This window comes from Lissotriton vulgaris, chromosome 4_1, assembly GCF_964263255.1.
Source record: "Lissotriton vulgaris chromosome 4_1, aLisVul1.2, whole genome shotgun sequence".
In the NCBI taxonomy this organism is placed as follows: Eukaryota; Metazoa; Chordata; class Amphibia; order Caudata; family Salamandridae; genus Lissotriton; species Lissotriton vulgaris.
Window position 1 is genome coordinate 1,527,259,133 of NC_141691.1, and position 27,937 is coordinate 1,527,287,069.

A 27,937-nucleotide genomic window follows, 5' to 3' on the forward strand; every position below is an offset into this window, starting at 1 on the left:
ATCAGGGTTAGACGGTATTCCCCCGGATATTTTCAAACATGACATGAAGAGGTGGGTGAAATATATTTTTCTGTTAGGAAATGCCCTAGCCAAGGGGGGGGGGTGGTTCCCGAGTTATGGAAAGGAGCAATTATTATTCCCATTTATAAAAAGGGAGATCGTTCACTCCCCGCCAACTACAGGCCCATAAGTTTGATAGCAACCGTGCAAAAAGTAATGGGGAGAATGGTTACAAATCAACTTATGGACTGGGTGGATGATAATAACGCTCTCTCGCCATTCCAGGCAGGATTCAGGCGAGCGACCAGCACTATTGACCAGGTCTTCCGCTTTACTATACTGCGGTGGAAGACGGTCTTACTTGGTAGGGGCTGCCTGTATGTCGCATTTGTCGACCTACGGGCGGCGTTTGACTTGGTCCCCAGGTTCAAGTAATGGCTGGTCCTGCAAAAACTGGGGGTTCCTGTTGAACTGCTCACCCTGATCATGCGTCTTCATGAATCTAACTTTGCAAGAGTACAGTGGGGTGGGAATGGCGAGTCAACTCCGGACTTCCCGGTGGAAAGGGGGGTCCGACAAGGCTGTGCCATGGCACCCTTACTGTTCTCATTATTTATTAATGGGATTGTTGAGCGAATGTTGAAAGCAAGCGTAGATGCTCCATCGTTAGCGGACGTCAGGGTCCCGATCCTGATGTTCGCTGACGACACCCTGATCATGTCAAAAACCCCTGTGGGGCTGCAACGTGCATTAAATATATTTGATGCTTTCTGCAAAGAGCACGGTCTAGAAGTAAATGTGGGGAAAACGAAACTAATGGCCTTCTCCCCACGTCGTAAAACTTATCCTAAGGTAACCCTGAATAATAGCAAGCTAGAGACTGTCAAAGAGTTTGTATATTTAGGGGTACAGATAGCAGAGGGCCCTGGTTGGTCACATCACTTGGAAAAAACGGCCCTAAAACATCAACAACTATCAGGAGCGTTGCGGGGGGAACATCGAAAATCTAAGACGAAACCGATCAAACCTGCTCTTATGGTTTATGACGCCAAGGTCTTAGGCGCGACCTTATACGGTGCAGAGTTATGGGCTTGGGACAATCTCTCGACTCTACAGATATCTGAGAACAAGTTTCTCAGAGGGATTACAGGCCTCCCACAGAGCACCCCCCTATTGCCACTGTTTCTGGAGTTGGGTAGACGTCCCATTAGTGATAGAGCGCGATTGCGCCCTGTCCTCTATTGGAGACGTCTATGGACAACCCCCGAGATTAGGCAATATGCTGAGGGTTTCCTTTCGATAATCAAGGAAGATAACTTCCACAAGATAAAGTGGCTAAAAAACTTAAGGTCCATGTTATTTAATCTTGGGTTCTCCAACCTTTGGACCAATCCACTTGGGGAGGTCTTCCCTAGTAAGGAAGCCCTCAAATTACAATACTGGAACTGGGTAGGCAGTAATTTGTTGAGAGGTGTTAGGTCTGACTCTATGGCGGGTCGCTTCCTGGAGACTAAAATCTATCCTATTTTAGAAAATTATTGGGATACTATTACGGTCCCAATGGATAGGAAGCTAGTCTTTCAGGTTAGATCTGGTTCTATTCCCCTAAAAAAACTAACCGCAGGTTGGCAGAGGTCGACCAACACGTTATTCCCAGTATGCGAAACAGCTGAGGAAAGCCTAGGCCACTTTCTATTTGCCTGCAAAGCCTATTCTTCACCTAGGAGGGTATGGCTTACACCCGTATGTAAGAACCTCGGGACACGAGATAGCGCTGTGGCACTGAGAATTTTGCGCACTTCAACTCAGGAGTCGATAGTTATTGGGGTAGCTAAATATCTGGGGTGGGCCTGGGCAATCAGGCGGCGATTTCTGGGAGGGTCCTGTTAATCATGTTTTTAGATTGTTTTATAAAATCCAAATTTATTGTGTCATATATGTAAATCTTTTTATATAGGTATTGTATGAGCCTGCACAAATGTTTACACGAATTTGTATTTGTCAAATGATATGTTTTTATTTTGTCATGTTCAATTTCATGCTGTGCTTTTATGAGAATTTATCTCGAATAAAGCTTGTACATACGCTAAATGGGTCACACAGGATTACCATAATAAAATATACTATTCCTCACTATTAACATATTAACTCCAGGCGTACTTACATGTCCAAAACCTTTTCCATTTACTTAGTTTTTAACTAAGGCTAATTGGTATTTAAACTATATTTGCTGCAGAACCTATAAGCATTATTACTTAGTGCAGCAAATCATATACCAAAATGATGATTTGCATAGCTTCTTTGTTAGAAGTAGTTTTTCATGTACAGTGTTTTAAAAACTTCCTGAGGAGTACCTAGGTGATGTTAGACAACATTGGTCACCCCTAATTTATTTTTTTGCAAGTATTGTCCTCATCCATGTTTCTTTCGATCTTGTGATATGCTTTCAACATTTCTAATAGGAAGCTACATCAGAGTATGATATGAATGTCATTTGTTCAGATCCATAACAGCAGGCAAAAGTGCAAAGTAAAGCATTGTATTTCCTTTAATTTAAGATACACATATATATTCTATACCATTTCAGCTATGATAGATTAATAGACTGTATTTCAGGTCCTCATCTGAGGTCGATCTCAGGATGACACTAGTTACGGCCCGTGGAGGGAGTTTCGGTGGGGCGGAGAGGCGGGGCAGGGGAGGGGCAGGGTGGGGGGTGCTAAAAACTGGAGTATGGATAATTGAAGGTAAGTGAACAATTTAATTAATAAAACAAATTTCGTAGCGCGCCCTGCATCGCAAAATGCGAAGCAAGGTGCGCTACGAAATTTGCGGGGCAGGGAATGGGGGAACCTGGCTCGAAATGGTCCCCCAAGTCTTCGAATGAGTTTAAGCTTTAACAGGGCCTGGCTGCACTTTCTGATACCTAAACACGCTCACTTTGGGAGTCTATCCTTGTTAAATTTGGGACTAATCAATAGGAGTCAATCAAGATTCAGGCTGCAAACATTTGATAGCAAATATTCATTTTTTTAAAAAAAAGATTTGAATATGTATGTGCATCTATAAGACAAAAGAGTTCGGTGTAGGTGGCCCAATCATTTGATATATGTCAAACAACAGAAGGGTGTCAGCTAAGTAATCTGTAACTTGTGTTCCTTCCCTAAATGTGCATCTAACCTCTATATCCTTTCCCAGGGGGTGCCACTGTCGCCACCACCCCCCTCCCGAGACCCATGAGGTGTGGATCTTTTAGATAACAAGTGAGAACCTCTCTACTTACTTATTTTTACTTTTGATTAGTGCTAATCTCTACTATCACCACCACCAGCCCTTTATTCGGGCACATTGATCGCTGAACCACGAGTGATGTTAATGCAACCATCCTGATAGTCGGCGATTGCTTTCTTTTGCCTCAATGCATGCCCGAGGCGGCCTGTACCCCAGTACAGCATCTAAGGCACTAATGTAGTATTATATGACACCACGGGCATGCAGATTGACTAGCCCAAGCACAGTGCACTGAAAACAGTTATTGCAAAATACTTTCCAGTCCCACAATGTTAATGTTATGTTATTGTCTTCAATGTGTGTTTGTCATTTTCTTTCCGACCACAGGTTCCTCAAATTCAGAAGGAACACTCACTTTTCCTGGTTTGTTCTTTTTTGCACCAATTTTACACAGAATTTTAACTATCACGTCCTCTGGTAAGGGTGGGCCTTAGCGCACCTACACCACCGAGGTACACTGCTACACGGTCCAGATGAAAGCCCAGTAAAATCTACACATAAATGGGCAGAAACATGTCGACCCCACTCTAAGTGGAAATACCCAACACATTAGTTGGTAAATTTCCTGACAACATATATTTTAACTGATGTCTGGCTGACCACAGAATAAAGGTTTTTGTATGGTACAGCTCTTTGGCATTTTTTAATTCACTTATATTTTTTACACCATTGTCACGAAAAACCAGCTCCGCAGTAACCTGGCGTTGTAGCACACCAGGGAAGCATTTGGCTTCTCCTGGTGGGCCCGATGATGAAGCATGTCACCAATCAGGGTGGTGAGTGAGGGCTTCTAGAAAAAATCCCTAATTGATCTCCACTGTGAACTTTGAGGTTGATTTCTTCTTTTTCAAAAAAACTGGGCTTAACTATTTCCTTTTCTGACGACACCCTTCTGTTGTCTAACATAATTATTCGGGGGATTGAGGGTGTCCTGTCTCTTCCCTCCCTCTCTAGTTGTTCTATTGTGTTCTAGCAGCGCACAGCTGTGAGAGTAGAAATTAAAAACATTGAATTGGTATATCACACATAACCAATTGCAAACTAACCATGGCGATCTTTGGCCTCACCTTTTCGGAGGAAGAGGTGGATGCACTACTAGCTGATCCCAATCTCTTTGCGGATCCAGGAATTTCACAAGCCATTTCCCACACTGCAGAATGGGAGAAACTAACGGAACAAAAACGAGACCGAATTAGGACTATTCTACATGGCACAATTCTGAAACAATACTTATCAACCAACACTGCACCTAGGGGACTTCTTGTGACCAATGCCCCTCACATATTTCTAAACGATGCTACATTTCGAAAAGAATGGGCAATGATAGCCTGGCACTGCACCCATGACTGGCTAGTGCTTTTTATTAAAACAGCGTTGCGTCTGTCCGAAGCACTAATGGTTGAAATCCAACAGACCGAGTCGCATTTCAAAACAACGATCACGGGCTACAAGAAAAAGCTCGATGAGATCAATAAGGATCTGGCTGAGTATAAAGACTCTCTCATGCAGTCAAAAGTAACACAATTCCAGAAGGATCTCAAGAAATTTGAGTTTAAAACTGTATACCCTTATTCGAAACCTGACTATACTCCACAACGGCGAGATTCAAACCAGTCAGATGACACTGAGAGCAACTCTTCTAATAGTAGTAATTCCAGCAACTATGGCCACAAACATAGAGCGCGAAGAGTCCCGAAGAGGCGGACCTAACTTTCACACTCAACAATCTGCTTGGCCACCATATGGCACACCAGGTAATGGTCCATCTCCATTTATGTTCCCACAACAACCACCGTTTCCCCTAATGGGGTGGAATCCCTATATGCAACCCTACTACCCCCAAAATCAACATCAGCTGCCTTTTTTAGAGAGAGGCGGACGGGGAAGGGGAAGGAGACGAGGGAACAACCAAAACACACAAGTCACTTGGCAAACAGAGGACCGAGTGGGCGACCACACCCGCAGCAAAACAGTGACAGCGGGCATCAGTGCGCGGGGAGTCTAATAACAAATCTATCGAAAAGAACTCTGAGCCCAATGGAAGAGAAGGTCCTAGAGAGAGGACTGGGCTTTGTCCCCACAGCCAGACCGGACAAATTTAAACTCCATTGTGAGTTATCTGAATTTTTCAGAAAACTGAAACTGAAGGCTTTTTTTGAGGCTAGAGCAGATGCTACCAAAGATTCTTCTGATTTTGACACCAATTTCAGACCAAAATCCACCTTTGTTCCGCCACCACATACCATCCCCGCAGAAATAATTGCTTTCGAGCTGGCGGTTTTTAATGACATGGAATCCCTGCCCTTAACAACACCGTTTAAGAATTTCTCTGCTCAAGAATTGCAAGCACTAGAGAAACTAAAAACGGACAAAGAAATCACAATCAAGCCAGCGTACAAAGGAGGGGGCATAGTGATCCAAAACACCTCGGATTATGACCATGCCTGCCGCATCCTACTGAATAACAGAGTTAACTTCACCCCCCTCACCATAGACCCTACACCGGAACTGAAGGCACGCATCCACAGCCTAGTTAAGGATGCAGAAGAAAATGACCAGATCTCTAAACATGAGGCAGCCTTCCTTACGCATGTGGGAATACCATTCCTTACTTTTATACCCTACCTAAAACACACAAAAATGTCAACCCACCACCGGAATGACCTATAGTCTCTGGTATTGGTTCAGTAGTAGAACTCCTTTCCATTTTCTGTGACCACTACCTTAAACCGCTGGTACAGAACACCTCCACGTACCTTAAGGACACAAAAAATCTGCTCCAACGGCTCGGACAAGTCACCTTTGCAGAGGACTCGATCATCTTAGTTACACTAGACATCGAGAGTCTCTATACGAGCATTCCCCAGGACGATACCCTTAGAGTCATGGGAAGAGCTCTAGACTCGATCGAGTGGAACTATAAGACACCCAAGGAATTTATAGTTTAATGTGCAACAATGGCGTTAAAAGAAAACTATTTTGAATATCAAGGGCAACTCTACCTACAAAGCACAGGTACGTCTATGGGCAGTACTTTTGCTCCTAGCATTGCGGGACTCTACGTCCATGATTTCGAAATGAAGCATGTCTTGCCCAGTAACAATCCTTACCATTCTTTCATAGGATTATGGAAGAGGTATATTAACGATATCCTTCTGATTTGGAAGGACGATGAGACCAACCTTGCACAATTCCTGACTTGGATTAACACTCGAGACCCTTACCTGAAGTTTACCAACCACTGCAGTAAAGAGACAGTGGTATTTTTAGATGTAATCATCACGATAAACGGAACAGGTTTAACAACAAAAACGCATTATAAACCTACAGCCAAGAATAATCTGTTAGAATTTTCGAGCTTTCACCCCAGACCTTTGAGGGAGAACCTACCCTACGGCCAATACCTCAGGATAAGAAGGAACTGTAGCGACATCAAGGACTACAAAACCCAAGCTGCAGACCTCACTGAAAGACAAAAATCACGAGGTTACCTGAGTAAGATCCTGGACAAGGGAAACAAATGAGAAAGAAACCAACCTCGGGAAGCACTCCTGGAAGATACTGTCAAAGAACTCTCTGGCATACCATTAATGTGTGTGACATACCATTAATGTGTGTGACTACATATAGTTCTATCTAAGCATCGGCGAATTTTGCGAATCTGGCGTTCGCGAATTTTGCAAATTTGCGAACTCGCAATCCGCAAAATCCGCAAATTCTCGCAAATTTGCAGATTTTTTTTTTGTGTTCGCAAGGATTTCTGCCAGTTCGCAAGGATTTCTGACAGTTCGCGAGGGTTTTGTACTATTTCGCAATTGCAAACTTACATGTCGGCTCGCAACGGTCACGATTATGTTGTTTCTACGTCTGGTTCATCATCACAGGTTCCCAGCACCCTCTGTTTCAGCCCTGCCACCCTCTGTTTCACCCATGCCACCCTCTGGTACATCAATGCCACCCTCTGGTTCATCGTCACTGTAGATTATGGGGGGGAAAAGCAAGCACACCTGCCTGCTTCAACTGACATGAATTAATTTGGGGTTGATTTATTAATGTGTCACTGTTTTAAAATTCCAGTCTGGCACCTGCTTCCTTATCTGTAATTTGCTTTCTGTTGCAGTGCAATTTTTTTTTCCAGGACCTTTGTGGCCTACTTGTAGCTATTCTATGAGCCTGCTGTGAGGGTCAGAGCAGGGTCATACAATTGTTGCAACTAGCAACTGAACTCTGGAGGGGCCCTTGTCAGGAAGCACTACAGGGAATGGTTACTAATGATGAGTTTGAACTTTTGAACCTGCTTTCACTTTTGCAAAACTCTTTTTTCTGCAGAACAGCATTACAGCAACAAACTTCTTATATGAGAAAGTTGATTTCTAATCCAAAAGTTATCCAAAGAAAATCAAAAGGCCTCAAATCCAAAAAAGTGCAGGCAAATGTCAACCTGAGGAGTTATTCTGATAAAAATCATCATTTTCAGAAGGTCTATGCTGCTTGCTAGTAGATTTCTTGTGCAGAATTGCAATTTTTGTAATTTCGCGAGTGCGAGATTGTTGCTGCCCGCCGCACCTACATGTTCGCAATTGCGAACTTACACCGCAAAATTGGATCACCAAGAAAAAAAAATCCGCTGCGTGCGAATTTGCGGATTTTCGGTAAATTTGCGAGCGTTCGCGGATTGCGAATTTACCGAAAATCCGCAAAATCCGCGAGCGTAACGGATTTTCCGCCCATGCTTAGTTCTATCTCAGATGTAATGAAAAAATCGGTGAATAGACACTGGAATATCATAACAAGCAACAGAAAGACCTGGGAGAAACCGCTCTTTCGTTCAAAAAAGGAAGAAGCCTAAAGGATTCCTTGGTGCATACACGCCTGAAAATGGACGTACCTAACACGTTCAATGTACGGTCCGTCACTGATGCATGGGGTCTCCCACCAGTGACTGGACATTTTTCCTGTTCAAATTGCAGTGTTTTTCATTTGACAACGCATACAAAACAACTCTCCCTGGAACCAGGGAAAATATGGACACAGAGGACACACACCAACTGTAACTCCATGAATGTAGTGTATTTAATAACATGTCCGTGTCTGAAGAGATACGTAGGAATGACAACACGCAAGGTGAAACAACGGATCAGTGAGCACCGGAGCAACATCAGGTGCCGCAAGTCAACAACTAAGATGAGTGAACACTTCCTCCAGCAGAACCATACACCTAATGACCTTCGCTGGACAGTAATCGTACAGATCACCACGGAAAGAAATACTGCCAGTATTCTTTTCGAGAAAGAACAACGCTGGGTCTATAGATTGGGAACTTAAAACCTCGGGTTGAATGATCAAATACCTTGGTCTTCAGTGCTCAAACGTTAATGTATTCTGCAATCAACCCTTTCTCCAGGCTCCTAGGTTTAACATTTCCACACAGCGTATCTGTCCTTCCGGGCTCCATTAAGATCGAGCTCTGGTAAATGTCTCCCCCTTCGCCAGGAACTGAACTGAACCATGGTGAAAAGTTTCACATCCAATATGCCAGTCTTTGAGTAATTTCCTCCAGTCATTGTGGATATCCCCGGGTAATAACTACTAAATAATACAGTTATCCACCCCGTCCCCGTAAAAAGTACCTTTCGCCCCTATCATTTGTGTGCCACAATATACCTTTACCGACATTATCGGTCTCCTGCCTCACTAAGATCCGACATTAGATTCCCACTCCTGGTCTATGTCTTTCTTACGTGGCAGCACGGTCTGACCCTCGCTAACACTCAGCAGTTACCTTGACAACCATGCGAGGGCTTGACTTCCAAGCCTCGCTTTGATTCGTTTGTTCATGATTGGAGGCCCACACGCGAGCGTCATTACATGCCTGCCCCGCTTCGCCCCAACTGCACCAAGCCTCGCTCTGAACCAGTCTGTCGATTGGAGGCCCAAACGCTAGCATCATCACTCGCTGGCCTTGCCTCACTCTCAAGGGACCAAGCTACGCCCATAGCCCTGCGAACACTCCTTATTACCATCTCTCCGCTTCCGGATTCCCATCCACGGGGTCCGGTAGAAGGAGTCGCTAGGTGCCGAGCGGGTTTTTGGCGTTGCGGGCGTAAGACCATCAATCAGATCAGCGCTCAGCTAAGTAACCTGTAACTTGTGTTCCTTCCCTAAATGTGCATCTAACCTCTATATCCTTTCCCAGGGTGTGCCACTGTCGCCACCGCCCCCCTCCCGAGACCCACGAGGTATGGATGTTTTAGATAACAAGTGAGAACCTCTCTACTTACTTATTTTACTTTTGATTAGTGCTAATCTCTACTATCACCACCACCAGCCCTGCATTCGGGCACATTTATCGCTGAACCACGAGTGATGTTAATGCAACCATCCTGATAGTCGGCGATCGCTTTCTTTTGCCTCAATGCATGCCCCGAGACGGCCTGTACCCCAGTACAGCGTCTAAGGCACTAATGTAGTATTATATGGCACCACCGGCCTGCAGATTGACTAACCCAAGCACAGTGCACTGAGAACAGTTATTGCAAAATACTTTCCAGTCCTACAATGTTAATGTTATGTTATTTCAATATAGGACTAGCTAGGTGGTGTCATGCTTCATCATCGGGCCCGATGATGAAGCATGACACCAACTAGGTTGGTGTGTGAGGGCTTCATGACCAAACCTAATGGTTTGCCTGCAGATGTACCTCCTGAGTCTCACTAACACAACCTAGCTAGTCCTATATTGATATCTCTACATATAATCAGGGGACCCGGACTAGCTTACCTAGTCCTCTCTCTCCCTTTTGATTTGCTGAATGTTATGTTATTGTCTTCAATGTGTGTTTGTCATTTTCTTTCAGACCACAGGTTCCTCAAATTCAGAAGGAACACTCACTTTTCCTGGTTTGTTCTTTTTTGCACCCATTTTACACAGAATTTTAACTTTCACGTCCTCTGGTAAGGGTGGGCCTTAGCGCGCCTACACCACTGAGGTACACTACTACACGGTCCTGATGAAAGCCCAGTAAAATCTACACATAAATGGGCAGAAACATGTCGACCCCACTCTAAGTGGAAATACCCAACACATAAGTTGGTAAATTTCCCGACACATATATTTTAACTAATGCCTGGCTGACCACAGAATAAAGGTTTTTGTATGGTACAGCTCTTTGGCATTTTTTAATTCACTTATATTTTTCACACCATTGTCACGAAAAACCAGCTTCGCAGTAACCTGGCGTTGTAGCACACCAGGGAAGCATTCAGCTTTTCCTGGTGGGCCCGATGATGAAGCATGTCATCACCCAGGGTGGTGAGTGAGGGCTTCTAGAAAAAATCCTTAATTGATCTCCACTGTGAACTTTTAGGTTGATTTCTTCTTTCTCAAAAAACTGTACTTAACTATTTCCTTTTCTGACGGCACTCTTCTGTTGTTTGACATAATTATTCGGGGGATTGAGAGTGTACTGTCTCTTCCCTCCCTCTCTAGTTGTTCTATTGTGTTACAATCATTTGATAGGCATGAATCTCCAAAGTGGTGTTTGCATTTCTATGAATGATCTTCTCACAGGTGTCCTATTGTAGGTGTGTTGCTGTCCTAAATGTAAGGCCGGCATCTCAGACCCGGGTAGACACAGATTGCTTGCATGAAAGGATTGGGTCAGGTCTAGTCTGAAACTAGCTGCACACTTCGTGAAAATTTTGCACCCTCATTTCTATTTCACCAAAGGCGGTTTCCTGTCCATCATGGAAATGTTTTCTGCTTCTGCATTCCCAATGGAAGGTGCTGTGCCCCCGTTAGCATCAGGAATACGAATTGTGAGGACGCCTACATAACGTGGTGAGGTAACTCTTTGATTACCACCATATTTGGTGTCACTGTCAAGCTTCCTGCTCTGAGAAATCACCAACACCCCCTCACAGATGTTTATGTGCAGTGTTTTTTTTTTTTAAGTGGGCCTGACTGTAGTAGACACTTTCTACTGGAAAGGTGCAGAAAAACAACACACGAAAGGCAAACTGTCCCCCACGCTCCTAAAGATGGTGGAAGGGGTGGGGGGGGGCGCCCTCATGAGCTGCAGTGGTCCACGCGGAGATCCTGACAGGATAATCTAGTCAAATTCACATTACCATGCATGCCACATGAATGTTTTGAAATTGCCAGACAAGCTGAAAAAGAAGGTAAATCTACCAGCTAAAAACACATAACTTAGAAACAAAGCTGCGATGGGGAAATCTGCATTTACCATCACGATGAATAACAGCAAGAGAGTAAACAGCCGAAATATTTGATGGCTTCTTACTCCTGCTCGAGCCCATTTCACGTCAGAGGGAGTTGCGGTGCTATGAATCATGGATAAACTGCTTTTATTTATTTAGAAGTCTCAGAGCAGATCATGAGAGTTCATTTTTGCAGCAGCTGTTTTACAACGATGAAGCTTTTATGTTCACTTTGTTAAGTAATTATTCTAATCTGGATGGGTTTCAGCCCCCGCTGCACTCTTATCAGTTCAGCACTCGAGCGTCTTGTTTGTGCGCGATGTTAAGTGGGAGATTTCGTACATTTCTCGAAGCAATTTGTTGAAGGATGGCTGTGTCCTAATGAAATGTATTTTCTAGTAAAACCACCCAACCGTCCTAAATTATCATGTTTTATTGAATGAGAGCACTTAAAAACAATTCTAATTTAAGCTGTGGCGACCACCGCTGATTACCTATAAAATACACGTTTACAGAATGAGAAGAAATCGTAAGAAACAACCCTTCCAATTGAAATGCCAGTGTCAAAAGAAAACACCAAACACTACAACGGGCTGGCTGTAGCTGCTGCTTAATGGCCTTACGAAAATAAAATAGTAGAAGTTCTTTTTGGAGGTGGTATAGATTTGTAATATTTGTGGATTTAGTATCTTGGAATGCTGTTGGGTGCAAGTGGTGAGTATGAACGGAACAATATCCCTGCTCTCTGCCCTTGTTAAATTTCTACTTATATATATATGTTCTATAGTAAAATTCTACCTAGAATAACGGTATGTCCCTACAAAGACATGTCTTCTGTTTTCTTTTTACAAGAGAGTCATAGGAAAAAGGTCGCCTATCGCCAGTAAAAAACTCAAAAATGCTTATACTTACATTAAAATGTCCCAATACCTCTCAGTTGAGTGCCTTCGCACAGATCCATATTGACGTCTCTATATATTTAGCATGGTTAAGCCTTATTCAATAATTGCCTTCTCGTTCAATAATTCCCAGTGCTTTCAAATCTTATTCCTCACAGAATAGAGATCTAACTATGAATGATTTCCCATAAATCAGAGTTTAATTCTTTTGCGGGACATTTAGCTTCACAATACAAATTAAAAAAAGTTAAACAGATGTGTAACACAGCATTGCATCTTCGTTTTAGTGCTGGTGAAAAAAAACATACAGTGACAGCGCTGCTCTCAGGGCATTAATCAGCAAACGACAAGCTCACTCTTGCAGTCCCATCCTTAATGCAAGCATTTACCAATCCTCGCCTCTGTATGAAACTGAACATTGTAAACGTCAATCTCTCTCAGCAAAAAGTGGCACTGCCTGCATTGCCCTTTTTCTTCCTTCATATAATTCATGTTAAACCTACACTATCGTGTCAATATACTACCAATGATGAACACTCTTTAGAATCCATGTATATTTAATCTCCTTACAATTTGCTTTTCATTGAAAATTTGACATATAATAATACACATTGTAGTCTAAAGCACTTTTGAAATAGTATCACATTACCCAAACAAAAGCACACATTTCTCAAAACTTTTCACAGATATATTTGTAGTCTCAGTGAAATGATGAATAATAAACGCATGATGTTCAAATTTTAGTCCAATTAATCTATTAATAAATCATGTCATATATATCATACGTAATGAGTAACATGTGTAATATTTTCCTGTATTGTCGTTTCGGGGTTCATGCAACAATTATATACCAAGGATATATAGAAATCTAAGCAGAATAACTTGATGGCAACGTAAAACCAAATTACACAATCCTGCATGGCCAAGCATGGAAGTGTTATGTGCCTGGCAGATAACATTCCAGAGGTGAAGGGATATGCAAAAATAAAATCTCAATAAACAATTCTACAATTGTAAAACAAATAATGTATTAAACTACCTATCGCAAACCTCAAAATAACCACAATGTGAATAATGAATAATAATTATTAAATAATTAACACACCAAAAAAAATCAAATTGTTTAGAATTATTAATTAAAAAATGTAATTCAATTTACCACAGTACCTTCCATAACATTTTTTTCCAATTGGATTGTACGTGACATCTTGAAATAAAATGTTATATTAAAAAATAATATTAATACTTTTTATAAATTATATAATTTATATAAAGATACACAAATATACTTAAAATATAAAATATTATTAAATTGCATATATATTTAAACTATAACAAACATATAAAAACACTTAAAACAATAATATTATACAACGCTATTTAAGTTTTAGATATTTAAAAACTGCAATGTTATTGAAAAAAATTCGAAAGCAATATACTTACCAAGATAATACGTAACTCTATTTAGTTGTATTCATGCTATTCTGGCTTCAGTATTGAGTGTCATTAGTGATCTTACTTCAATATGCAGTCCTTCACTTGCACTTGGTGGTCCTTCTGGGACCCCCTGAGAAGGGCTAGTGGGTCAGGGGGTCTCAACCCTGCCCCCTTTTCGCGTTTTCCACTCTTCTTTTGTGCTCTCTTGTGCCTCACTTCTCCTTAGAAACAATATGGCTGCTCAGGTGGTCCCAGAACGATAATAACATATATAAACGTTATCCGCTAATAGAATTAGCATTTACAAAACCTTTGAAATGTATTGAAAAAAAATATAGGTTTCACGCCTGATATAGTTAGTAATTAGCATTTAAAAAACCTTGCAAATTCACTGAAAAAACCATAGGTTTCAAGCCTTATATTGTTAGGAATTACCATTTAAAAATCCTTGCAAATTCACTTAAACAACCATAGGTTTCAGGACTTATATAGTTAGGAATTAGCATTTAAAAAACCTTGCAAATTCACTTAAAAAACCATAGGTTTCAGGCCTTATTTCGTTAGGAATTAGCATTTTAAAAACCTTGCAAATTCACTTAAAAAACCATAGGTTTCAGGCCTTATATAGTTAGGAATTAGCATTTAAAAAACCATTGAAATTGCTCCTATATAGTTAGTTGTACTAACTATATTTCGCGCACCCGCAATCCACTGCTGATGATGTCACATATTACATCATTCATGACGTGGTCAGTGACATCACTGATGACATCACTGATGACATCTCAAATGACATCACTGATGACATCTCATTTGACATCACTGATCACATCACTGATGATATAATTCATGTGATAATACGATGCACCTCCTCACACTCTAATGTAACCTTTGATACACCCAGTGTTAAATACAGACTACCATTCTTGAAACCATTGACACACCAATACCAGTTACTACATACGCACTCACTGATTCCTAGGTCTACACACACATTCACTCATTCACCTATAGAATCACTCAAACATACAGTTACTCATCAATACAACACTATCATATGCACTCATACACCTATACAGACACTCACACACTGCCACTCATCCATGGAGTTACTCACACACCTAGTCAGTCAGAATCAATCACACTTCCATTTCCTCAACTATACAGTTATAAACACAACACCTTACTTATCCAAACATATACTAACACATACTTACTCTCTTATACAATCACTGATACAAGTACACAATGATCCATATAGACACTCGCACATTCACTGGCTGGCTCTCATGTATAGTCATTTATATATGCCAACTCTCACATGCACTGTGTTTTACATATGTTCTTACTTGCACATGTAGCACTGAGATATCCATTCACTCACCAACACACCCATGCACACAGTCAACCGCCCATATAGCTGTTTCCACATGCACTCTTGAACTCATACACCTAGTGAATTAACTGCTCACACATCTATGCACAGAGTCACACACCTCCCAGCCACCCACACACACACTCAGTCTCCCATTCAAATACTTGGGCAACCAATCAATAACCCATATAGCCACTCATATAGCTACTGATCAACACATGCAGCAGCTTACACAACAACAGACATACTGATGCACACATTCAGACAGTTTAGTCACTAACCCATGCATTTAGTAAGACACATTTATTCACTCACTCATACAGTCAGTCACGCACCTACTAAATCCTTCATCCAGACACTTATACATCCACTCATTCTTCAATATGTAAAACATACTAAAACTTTACAGAAACACACAGTCACTGGATGATGTCATCAGTGATGTCAAATGAGATGTCATCAGTGATGTCATCAGTGATGTCATTTGAGATGTCATCAGTGATGTCATCACTGATGTCACTGACCATGTCATGAATGATGTAATATGTGACATCATCAGCAGTGGATTGCGGGTGCGCGAAATATAGTTAGTACAACTAACTATATAGGAGCAATTTCAATGGTTTTTTAAATGCTAATTAATAACTATATAAGGCCTGAAACCTATGGTTTTTTCAGTGAATATATACACATTGGCAGCCAATCAGCATGGAGCTCGCGCACGCTAAGATCCGCGCACGTGCAAGGACAGTGCAAGGACGGTGCGGGCACGGGCGCTAACGGTCTCCCGCCCATAGATATATAATTTGAACAAAAGTCGATTTTCTCAACAATTACTGGAGGGATTTTCACCAACTATACAAAAGGCACTTCTGCATACCAGGCTCTACCATTTTGCCAAGTTTGCAGTAATTCCATTCAGCCGTTCGGGCCGGCCTGCTGCCAGAACCTTCATCCCAGTCACAACATCACCAGAGCCGCCAGAAGCTAGGAGCCACCTGAAATACCACTGCTGCTCCCCACCAGACCACTTTTTCCAATGCCCCATGCTGTATGAGCTTGCACAGCTTTGCCAGCAGGTGGAAAGCCTCAAGCAGGAAGTTGGAAGACTCTGAACCCGCATCAATGATTCCCTCTTCTGAGCTATTTCTTTATTTTTTGTTTTGGTGGGAGGGACTTTTTTGTGGGTGGAGAGGGTGGTAATTGGAAAGCGACCATGACTTTTGGACTAGCTTTCCTTGAACATTGGTTGAGGACAAGGTGAATTGTTTGTGAAGAGGAGGGGCTGTGGTAGGTGCAGAGGGTGGGTTGTGGAAGTAAAGGGAAAAATATTCTTACACTTTATGCCTGAAACAGTTTTTTGTTTTACTTTCATTTTACACTGCTGCCTTTTCGCGCATCATGTTTTTAAAATCCGTTTTAAAAGTGTATACCAGCTAGTTATAGTTAGTTATACCCTTGTCCTACTATCCTCTGTAACTATAGGCTGCCATACCCTATATTACCTAAAATTACATAGATAAACCCAGAACTTACTTATCTGTAGTAGATGTTAGTTACTTACTAACTAAGCTAGTTTTTTTCACTCCATAGTTTTCTTATCTGAATAGATGAAGCAATGGCTGCTACCTCTCTTAATCTTCCAAAACCTTACTGCAATATTTCCCAAGGTGACGTCATAATGGTGGTGGTAGTAGTAGGAGTAGCAGGGTAGCACGCTAGCAAGGAAGGCATTACAAGTGAGATAGGTGAACTCCAATTGTAGGATTCATCAAAAGGATTATCCATCACAGGCTACTAGATTGAAAGAAAACACAGAGTTAGTAGGTTATATTCATATCATAACTTTACAAAGACTAAGTCCAGACTACCACCATGAAACAACAAAGATATTATAACACAAACTAGCAATACCATCTTCTTAGAATCAATGTGGAGCTAGCATTTAATTAAAGCTAAATGTACAAAATCCTTGAGTAAGGAAAAGTGGACTCAGAGTCAAGAGTGAACATGGTTAAGTATTTATGCAACACAAGGCCTGAATGATGATGATATTGAAGATATCGATCCTTGTTAGAACTGGGGGTCTCTAGTTGGCAATGTTATATACATTTGACCAAATAGGGACCCTTGCCTCTAAGTCAGGGAAAGGGGATTAATCTACTGGATAACCCCTGCTCACCCCCTTGGAAGCTTGGCACGAGCAGACAGGCTTATCTCAGATGCAGTGTGTTAAGCATTTGTGAATATACACAGCAATACAGTGAAAACACTACAACACTACAGATCAACACCACACAGGTTTTTATAAAAATAAGTATTTTTTATATAGACTTAACACAAGACCACAAACGACAAAAATCCACAATACTGTACGTAAAATAGACTTTAAGATGGTACTTAGATCAACTTGATGATAATTGCGACAAAGTTCTCACAAAAGTACATGGATGCGAAACGTAAAACAAACAAAAGGCTCACAGAGTGGGAGATGTGTCAGTTCAGTGCTTCGGAGGGAAATGATGCGTTGCGCCTCAATGCTTACGCAGAGTAGGGGATGCTCCTTGATCTTTACCGGAGAGGAGGTGATGCGTAGATTCTCATATTGCAGCACGTTTGCGATGCGGCAAGATGGCGCCTCGATGTGATGCGACAATCTAGTGCAATGCGATAAGATGGCGCCCTAGATGCAATGACGTGAAGACGATACGTGCACGCCCGACGACCATGCTGCGGACTCTGTAGCTTTGGATCTGCAAAAGGCCCTGTGACACGCTTCTCTGGTGATCCGACAGCGACCTTGTGGCGGGGACACGCTTCTCCGGTGATGCGTCGGGTAACAGCTTTGACGAAGGCACGCATCTCTGGTGATGCAGCAGCGACCTCTGTGTCGGTGACACGCTTCTCTGGCAATGCGACAGCAACAGCTGTGACTGCAACACGCTTCTCTCAATGCGTCGCTCTTCCAGCTCCCAGCGACACACAGGCTTCTGCAGACAGAATTCCCAGCAAGGAAACTCTGAGGGGAGCTAGAGGTGAAGTCTTTTGTCCCTGACACTTCAGCAGGAGGCATGCACAAGTTCAAGCCCTTGGAGTAATAATCTGCAAGATGATGAAAGTTCTTTGAAAGTTCCTTCTCCTTTCCCTGGCAATAAAGAAACCACTGCAGGCCAACCCAGCAAACAGCACACTGGCAAAGGGGTAGTCCAAACTCCTGCAGCTTCCTTGGTTCTTCTCCTTGGCAAAAGGTTTGTCTTGTTGCTCCAGAAGTGGTCTGAAGTCTTGGGGTCTGGGTCCCCATATTTATACTGCAAAATCCTTTGTCCTCTGAAGGAAGAGAGGCCCTTACCTAGTCCAAACCAGTTCTGATCAGTCCTGGAGCACTTTGTTGACAGGACTCCTACTTTCCTTCCATAGTGTAGGCCAGGGACATCAGACACACCACAGGAAGTGAAGCCAGCATTGTGAAGGGAAGGCACATCCCTATTTAGGTCCCAGGTGCAACTCCTCCCGCCCCTGTCAATCTAACTCCAGAAAAGAAATACACAACCTAGCAGATGCAGGCTTGGATAGTTAGGCAAGAAACTACCTACTTCCTAAAAGTTGTATTTTCAAACACAGAATGTTAAAAACAACTTCACTGAAAGATGTATTTTATCATTCCGAATTCAGGCATACTAAACTCGAATTTCTACCTATTTCCCTGAGTCAGTTAGGATTATAAGATGTAATAATCAAGCTGCCCATTCTGGCCTATGGTGAACAGGTAGCCTTGCAATAGTGAAAAACGAAAATGGCTTTAATTCACTATTAGGACATGCCATACACAAACCAGGGCATGTCCTACCTTATCCTTACAATGCACCCTGCCCTTGGGCATACCATTGGAGTGTATGATATGAAGAAAAAGGAAGGTTTAGGGACTGGCAAGTGGGTGCACTTGCCAAGTCGACAAGGCAGTCGCAGACTGCATAGAGGCCCTGCAATGGCAGGCCTGAGACACACTTTACAAGCTGTTTCTGTGGGTGGCACAACCAGTACTGCAAGCCCACCAGCAGCATTTGATTTACAAGCCATGGGCACACATGGTGCACTGTACTAGGGTCAGACAAGAAAATCAAATAACCCAATAATGGAATCACTAATTAATGCATCAATTTAACATATGGAGCACTTGCACTGTGGCACTGAATAGCAGTGGCACAGTGCCCAAAGCATCTAACGAGCAAAACAGATCAAAAACAGAAGAGGCAATCAGTAAAAAATGGAAGGGAGACTCACGCCAATGATACCAGGTCTAACACTTGTCCCCTCCAGATGAAATATGGGAAGAACTACCATGGGAGTTCTCTTCACTAAGGTGAAAATATCTGGACAGACCATCAGCATTGGCGTGTTCTGTACCAGGGACCACCTCAACAACTTTGGGTTCTCACCTCTCATCTGCATCAACCATCTGATGGGCCTGTGGTCTGTCTGAACCCGGAAGTGAGTCCCAAAAAGGTATGGTCCTAACTTCTTCATTGCTCGGACCACAGCAAATGCCTCACGCTCAATTGCACTCCACCTCTGTTCCCATGGAAGTTACCTCCTACGGATGAAGGCTACAGGTTGTTCATTAATCTGTGATATAACAGCCCGCACACCATGCTCTGAAGCCTCTGTTTGAACAAGGAATTCCTTTGAGAAGCGGGGCGCCTGAAGCACGGGTGTAGTGCACATGCAGCCTTCAGGGCATCAAAAGCCTTCTCACAGGTGTCTGTCCAGTTCACATTCTTGAGCTGCTTCCTGGAAGTCAGCTCTGTTAAGGGTGCAACAATGTTTCCATACCCCTTAATAAACCTCCTGTAGTACCCTGTGAATCCTAAAAAGGCTCTCACCATTGTCTGAGCCTTTGGGGGTTCCCATGCCAGGATGGTATCAATCTTGGACTGTAGGAACACCACCTGGCCGCTCCCTACCTGGTGCCCCAAGTACACCACGGAACCCTACCCGATCTAGCACTTACTCGCCTTGATCGTGAAGGCTGCCTTGCGCAGTGCCATCAACACTTCCCAGAGGTGGTGCAGATTTTCTCCCCAACTGGCGCTGAACACTGCAATCTCATCCAGGTAGGCGGCACTAAACTCTTCCAGTTCAGCCAACACCTGGTTGACAAGGTGGTAGGGGCATTCTTCATCCCAAAGGGCATAACCCAAATTGGTAGTGACCATCTGGTGTGGAGAATGCTGACCACTCTTTGGCACCATCAATCAAGGCGATCTGCCAGTACCCAGACGTCAAATCAAAAGTGCTAAGGTACAGTGCAGCCCCTAACCGATCAATGAGCTCATCAGCTCTGGGGATGGGGTGCACGTCAGTCCTGGTGTCTGATTTGAGTCCTCGGTAGTCCACAAAGAACCAGAGTGTGGGTGTTGTACCAGGAAAGGCAGCCTTTAAAACCAAGACCACTGGGCTGGCCCAAGGACTGTGAGATGACTAAATCACTCCGAAGGCAAACTTCTTGGAGACTTCCTTCTTGATGTAAGCTCTGACCTTCTCAGTCACTCTGTAAACCTTGTGCTTCACAGGAGGAGTGTCCCCGGTGTCCACATCATGGACGCACCACTCTGTGATACCAAGAATCAAGGAAGCAAACCATAGAATTGCCCCAACCTTTGGCAATAAACTTGCTGCTGATTAAGGGTCAGTGTGGCAGAGAGGCTGACACCATCCACTGACCCATTTTGCTCTGTTGCAGACAGGAGGTCAGGAACAGGCTTGGTCGCCTCCTAAATTCCATCATCTGTCGTTAGGAGCATGCCCACTTCAGACCTTTCTAAGTGGGGCTTCAGGCGGTTAACATGCAGGACCCACAAAGGGTTACTGGGGGGGGCCCAAGTTGACCAAATAGGTGACATCACTCTTGCGCTCCACCAGCTCAAATGGTCCGATCCACCTGTCCTGGGGTGCACAAGGCTCTACAGGGGCCATGACCCAAACTTTCTATCTAGGCTGAAGCTCAATCAGAGTGGCATTCTAATTATACCACTGCTTCATGTCCTCCTGTCTGGCTTCCAGATTCACCTGAGCAAGCTGTCTCAATCACAGGGTCTGGCTCCTGAAGGCCAGCATGTAACTGTATACATCCTGGTTAGGTTTCCTGGGAGATTGCTCCCAGCCTTCCTTAACCAGACTCAAAGGTCCTCTTACTGGGTGTCCATACAGCAGTTCAAAAGGGCTGAATCCTAGGGACTTTTGTGGCACCTCATGGTAAGTGTTGGACCCGGCCTTTTTGGCAGGTTCACCCCAAGACTTTTTGCTTTTTCCTAGCCTGTTTCTGTGACCAGGTGTTGGTGATTTTAGGCCTCTGCGCACTTTTTCACTGTGGTACAGTGTAAAGTGCCTGAGCTCTCTGTGTATGTGTGGTGAGTGACCTGCCCTCCCATAGGAATGAATGGGGAATATGTATGCCCATGGTAGTTCCTGATGTGTGGGGAGTGCAGGGGCGAGTTTGATATGTACAAACTCGTGAGATTGAATGCTGCGTGATGGTATATTTGGCATGACTGTGTCTAGTCTAGAAGTGCCACTTTTGGAAGTTGGTATATTTGTGTAATTTGTGTCTGGAGTGTGATTGGCTGGTGAGCCAGGCCCAGAGTGCCTGGGCCTGCTGTGGATTGACTGTCTGGTTTGAGGGTGACAGGGGCTGCAGAGCCCCAGGAGGATGTCTGAGTCAGCCCGTGGATGAAAGGCAGCATCTGCTGCCAGGGAAGTGGGAGGAGATAGCACCTGATAGTGAAGGGCTGTGCCTGCCTGACCACAATGCTGGCTCCACCCCCCCACTGGGCAACTGTCACCTCTGTCCCTGATACTGAAGGGACTTCCCTATAACCAGTCCTAGCTGGTTCTCACACTGCCTGCACAAAGACTTCAAAGACTTTTCTCTGTATAAGAAGGGGCTGTGTCCCCTTCCAAAATGTTCTTGTTTCTGACTTGAATCACCAGGGGCGGGTGCTGCCCAGCGCCTGGATGCCTGGAGGACTTCTGGGGGACCCCTCTGCCTTGCCTGGGCTGATGGGGGGACTTTGCTTTGCCCTGGATTCATGCTGTTTTCCTGGGCTCTGGAGACCCTTTTACTGGGTCCCCTTTGCTTCACCTTCCTTAAGGACTTTGCTGGACTTGTGGGCCTTTACTGGTCCCTAATGCTGGGAGTGCTTTGCTCTCACCCCTAGCGCCTGGTGGCGTTTTATTTCAGCCTTTAGTGCTAGGAGCGCTTTATTTTTCTGTTGTAGCGCTTGGAAGCGCTTGACTTGCTATTTTAGCCCATGGAGCACTTTAAATTTCCTATAGCGCTTGAAGCCGGTGCCCACCCGGCATTTGCCCCAGATCGCCGTGTCTTTTGCCGTTTTTGTGGCTGCCCAGAAGAAATCACCGACGCAGCCTCGGCAGCGCGACCAGAGCCATGGGCTCGAAGGAGGGCCGCGCTGCCAGTGGCTGACCCCATGAAGAGTTGCCGCGCCGTGATTGGCTGACCGGCCCTGGATTCCCTGATGACATGTCCCCGGGCAGCGCCGTGATTGGCTGCCGGCCCGGGGAGAGAGAGGAAGATGGCGGCGGTTGCTGCGGGCCCCCGTGACCGAGAGGGAGCCCCGAGAGAGGGAAGCGATGTTTTGCCTGTCCGGTCTCCCGTGAGGAGAGGGAGACCGGAGATGCTGCGCAGAGGAGAAGCGTGGCCTGCTGCTGGGGCTCCCGTGTGCTGAGGGAGCCCCAGGGAGAGAGGAAGCGTCGTGTTCCCGCGGCCCGGGGCTCCCATAGCTGTCAATAGCCGCCAACCAGGAAGTGCCGTGCCGAAGGGGAAGATGCCGCCTACTGGGGAAAGCTCCCGCGTGCTTCCGCGAGACAGGAGGAGTGCTGCAATGACTGGCGGGGCTCTTGTGCAGAAAGGAGAGCCCCGCGGGCAGCCAGAGTCCGCCCGAAGGAAGAGGAGTCCCCCGAGAAGCCCGGTGAGTGGTGAATGGCTGGGGGAGAGCTCCGTGTGGTGAAGTGGTAGCTGTGCCAGTGCAGGCACAGTCAGAGCGGCCCGTGTGCTGAGTGGGCCGCTCCAACGATGGGGCAAGATTTGTGTTTAGAGCCACGGAGGCTCCAGGGGGCCCATCGTTATTTAGAGCCATGAGAGGCTCTTGGGGGCCATTTTAGTTAAGAGGGGACGTCCGGGCACATTGCCGGTGACCGCCCCTCCTGCCTGTGAGGAATGTGTTTTTAGAGCCTGTGTGGCTCCCACAGTGGGTGCAGTTTGCGCCCAAGGGTCAGTGAGGACCCTGTCGCAGTTTCTTTGATGATTCTCCAGCTGCCCAGAAATTAGTGGGCAGCTGCACTGTGTAGGCGAAATTTAAGGAGAGAGTCCCTGTGTGGGACAGAGAGGGCACAGTGGTGCCAGGCCTTCACAGCTGCACAGCACTTAGTGCCAGCTGCTACGTTTAGGCTTTCTTTTCTTGAGACTGGCGCTGCATGGCAGCGCGCCCTGACATTTGGACCCAGGGCATCTTTGCCCCAACAAGGCCAGTTGGCCTAGGGACTGCCACAGGTGGTGGCTTATGTAAGTTTTGCGCAATTGTATGGTTATTGCACCTCTGAATGTGTTTTCTTGCATCATGTGTTATTCCTGCACCTCTGAATGTTTTTAGGCATCAAGTGATTTTTGCGCTATTGTATTCTGACACATCTGAATGTTTTTAGGCATCATGTGTCTTCCTTTTCCCTGCGCTGCACCTCTGAATGTTTTAGGCATCATGTGTCTTCTTGCGCTGCACCTCTGAATGAAGTTTATTGCATCATGTGCTTTGTTCTGAACACCGCTGAATGTGTAGGTTTATGCATCATGTGTTTATCTTTACTACTCCTCTGAATGTATATTTATGCATCATGGGTAATGTGTTCTTTCCTAGACCCCTAACCGCTGTGTGATACTTAGGTGGTTGACCTTACACCTCTGAATGTTTTAGGCATCATGTGTTTTCCTTTATTACTCCTCTGAATGTGTTTCATGTGTCATGGGTAATGTGTTCTTGTTTATACCCCTAAATGTATTTTATTCTTAGGTGGTTGTTCTTTTTAGTACAGGTGGTCCTAGTGAGGTCCTGGTACCTGTTCCCAGTAGTTACTGGATGTATTTTATAACTGTTATCTTGTGCTATACTTATTCTAAGTTCTAAAAGTGCTATATCTGATTATGACAGTGGCCCATGTGGCCTTGTCCTGTACATAATCCCTTGTGAATATTGCCCGTGCCAGTTGGCACTATGTATTTTGTGTGATCCTATCTGATGTGTCTTTACAATACAAAAGTTATTTTATATTAACCTTGTGTGGAGTTCCTTTTGTGGTGTGCCTAGTATGTTGTTGCTGTTGTGTGCTGGCGCAAATGCTTTACACATTGCCTTCGAGTTTAGCCTTACTGCTCGTGCTAAGCTACCAGGGGGTGAGCAGGGGTTATCTTGGCGTGTGACTCCCTTGCCCTGACTAGAATGGTGGTTTCTGCCTGGCTTTGGCGTCAGCCTTAGCCTACCAGAAATAGCCAGTTCTAACAGTAAGCAAAAAGAAGGCATGGCAAGAGGACATCCCACTTTCTCCTCATAGGCTCCTCAAAACCCATAATCATGCCTTTAAGGGTCCGGTTGAATCTCTCAACCAGCCCATTACCTTGGGGGTGGAAAGGAGTAGTGAACTTGTATGTAACACCACACTCCTTCCACAGGGACTTCATGTAACTGGAAGTGAAGTTGGTACCTCTGTCAGACGCCACCTCTCTGGGGAACCCCACATGAGAGAAAATCCCCATCAGTGCACGTCCCACCATGGGGGGTCACTCTCCAGGGTGGGGTGGTTTCTGGGTACCGGGTAGCATGGTCCACCAGGACCAGGATAAACATGTTGCCATGGCTGTCTTGGGGCCCAGCGGCCCCACAATGTCAATGCCCACCCATTCAAAGGGTGTACTGACTACAGGGAAAGGTTGGAGAGGAGCCTTGTGCTTCCTTCCACTTTTCCCACTTGCCTGGCAAGTTTGACAAGACCTCCAATAAGTATTTGAAGTCTTCCACATCTCGGGTTAATAAAAGTGGGTGACAAGCCTTTCAAAAGTCTTGTCCTGCCCCAAATGTTCAGCTAAAGGCGCATCATGAGCCAACCCCAGTAGGAAGGCTCTGAAGTGCTGGGGTACCACCAGCACACATGCTGACCCAGGCTCAGCAACCTTAGGCTCGCTATACAGGAGGTCATTCTCCCAGTAGATCCAATGTCATCTAGACTGATCACCTGCTGCCTGGCTTGTGGCATGTTGCCACAAACCCACAAGAGAAGGGCACTTCTTCTGCTCTGCACAAAATTCTTCCCTGGCGGGCCCTCATTCTTGCTGCCAATGGGTCAGCTCAGGTAGGTCCCCCAGTTTAGCAATTTGTTCCACTGTAGATTCCAGGGCATCCCCTCAAAGTCTGCCTCCTCCTGGACCATAAGTACAATGGGAGCTGGTTTCCTGCCCGCCCACCTCTTCTCCTGGGCCATACTTTCAGGCTCCAGGCTCTCTTGAACACCCTTGGCTGCCATAGACCTAGTGATCACACACGCCCACTCAGGCAGACCCAACATCTCCAAATGAGCCTTCTTCTCCACCTTAGCCCAAGGGGAGTTCTCTAAATCATTGCCCAACAGACAATCCACAGGCGTCGCTGGCCTCACAGCTACTTGAAGAGTACCAGAGGATCCCCCTCACTCAAAAGGAACTTGAGCTACCTCACACTGGCTCTGTGAGTTGTCCGCTGCAGCTATAGAGAAGAATGCATGAGGGATAACCTGCTCCTTGGACACCAACCAGCAATTGACAGCTGTCACACTAGCCCCGTGTCCTTCAGAGCCTCCACTCAATGGCCATTGATGGTCACCCACTGCCTGTATTTTTTTAGTGTTATCAGGCAGCTGAGTTTTAGGGTCCATCTCAAAGTCTACTAATGAGACAAGGGGCATTTCTGCAGGACCCCACCCACTGTGGGCACCCATCTCCTCCCCACCCAGGGCTACACTGGCCATCTGACGGGGTGGTGCATGGGGTGGCACATATTGACCTTTTTGGGGACACTGGGGATCATACCGGGGTGTCCCACGTGCTTACACTGAAAGAATGTAGCAGGCCCCCTATGAACAGGTTTATCTGTCAGGGGCTCTGACTTTTTCTCAAGGGGAGTATGGCAACCCTTCCCTTGGTTCCCTTGGGAATTGCTTTGGGGCCCTTTCTGGAACTCCCTCTGTTTACCCTTGTCCCCCCACTCTTCTGCTGGGGGCCCTGCCCACATTTAGGTGAGTCTCCCACATGACCCTTGTGGACCCTGGTACTCACCCAGTGGTCCGTCTCCTAAGCAAGCTTACTAGGGTTAGATAACTTGCTATCAATAAGGTGCTGGCATAGCTCTGGAAAACAGTTAGCAGACAAGTGCTCCCTTGCAAGCAAATCATAGAGCACTAAAAAGGTATCCACTTTGCTACCCTTCACCCAACCATCCATTGCTCTGTAAAAAGAAAGATACATATTCTACCCAAGTAGTTCCCTTCAGCTTCTCACAATTCCTGAACCTCTGTCTATAGAGCTCTGGGGTCAAACCATACCTAGTCATCAGGGCTTCCTTCATGTGGGTATAAGACATCCTATGTTCACTGGGTAGGTCTAACAAAGTATCCCTCTCTTCACTCTCAAAGCGGCCCCACAACCCAGCTCCCCAATCCTTCTCAGGGACCCGGTGGGCCAACATTGCTATCTCATAGGCTGCAAACCACTGCCCAATATCTTCATGCTTATGGAAATCTTTGGTGACATCCTTGTGGATATATACCCTGCCTTCTGAAGGCACAGATGGTGCGCTGCCACCAGAGGGATTGATCTCTAAGCCCTTTGCCTTGATCTCTAACTCCCTCAACATCCTCTCATGTTCCATTCTCATTCTCTCTCTCTCCAAGAACAATCTGTTATTCTCTAATTCCCTCTGACCCTTATTAAGCTTAGCCATCTCCAGCTTGTGTGCCCTATTTTTCTCCATGTCTTCCAGCTCTCTGGGGAACAGGTCTTTGGAAGAGGTTCTACTGCCAGGTGGGGACGGTACCCCTCCCCTGTCTGGAAACACTGGACCATCCAGTTGCCCATCTGCATCCCCAGCTGGCTCCACCACAAACTCAGGGGCATTTCTTGCTTCTACCAAGGCCCTCTGCGCATTTTGGTAGTCATCCTTTTTGGAAATGCCTGGTGTAGCAACTTTCAGTTTCTTGCAGAGATGTTTGAGCTATGTCAAAGTGTAGGCTTCCAACCTCTCTTCCTCAAAATCTAGATCCATAGATGCAACAGATTCTGGTCTACTCATGGTAGTAAGAATAGGCCATTCTGACCAAAAAATAACAGTCCAAGGAAAACAAATTCTACCAAAAAAGTATGTGGTCGCGTTTGGTCAGCACTCACTGGTAGTGTACACCAATTACTGTATATGAGTCACAAATGCAGGTCCAAATCCTCACCGCTGACCACCCATGTTAGAACTGGGGTCTCTAGTTGGAAATGGTATACACTTTTGACCAAGTAGAGACCCTTGCTCCTAAGTCAGGAAAAGGGATAACACTACTGGATAACCCTGCTCACCCCCTTGGTAGTTTGGCACGAGCGGACAGGCTTATCTCAGAGGCAGTGTGTTAAGCATTT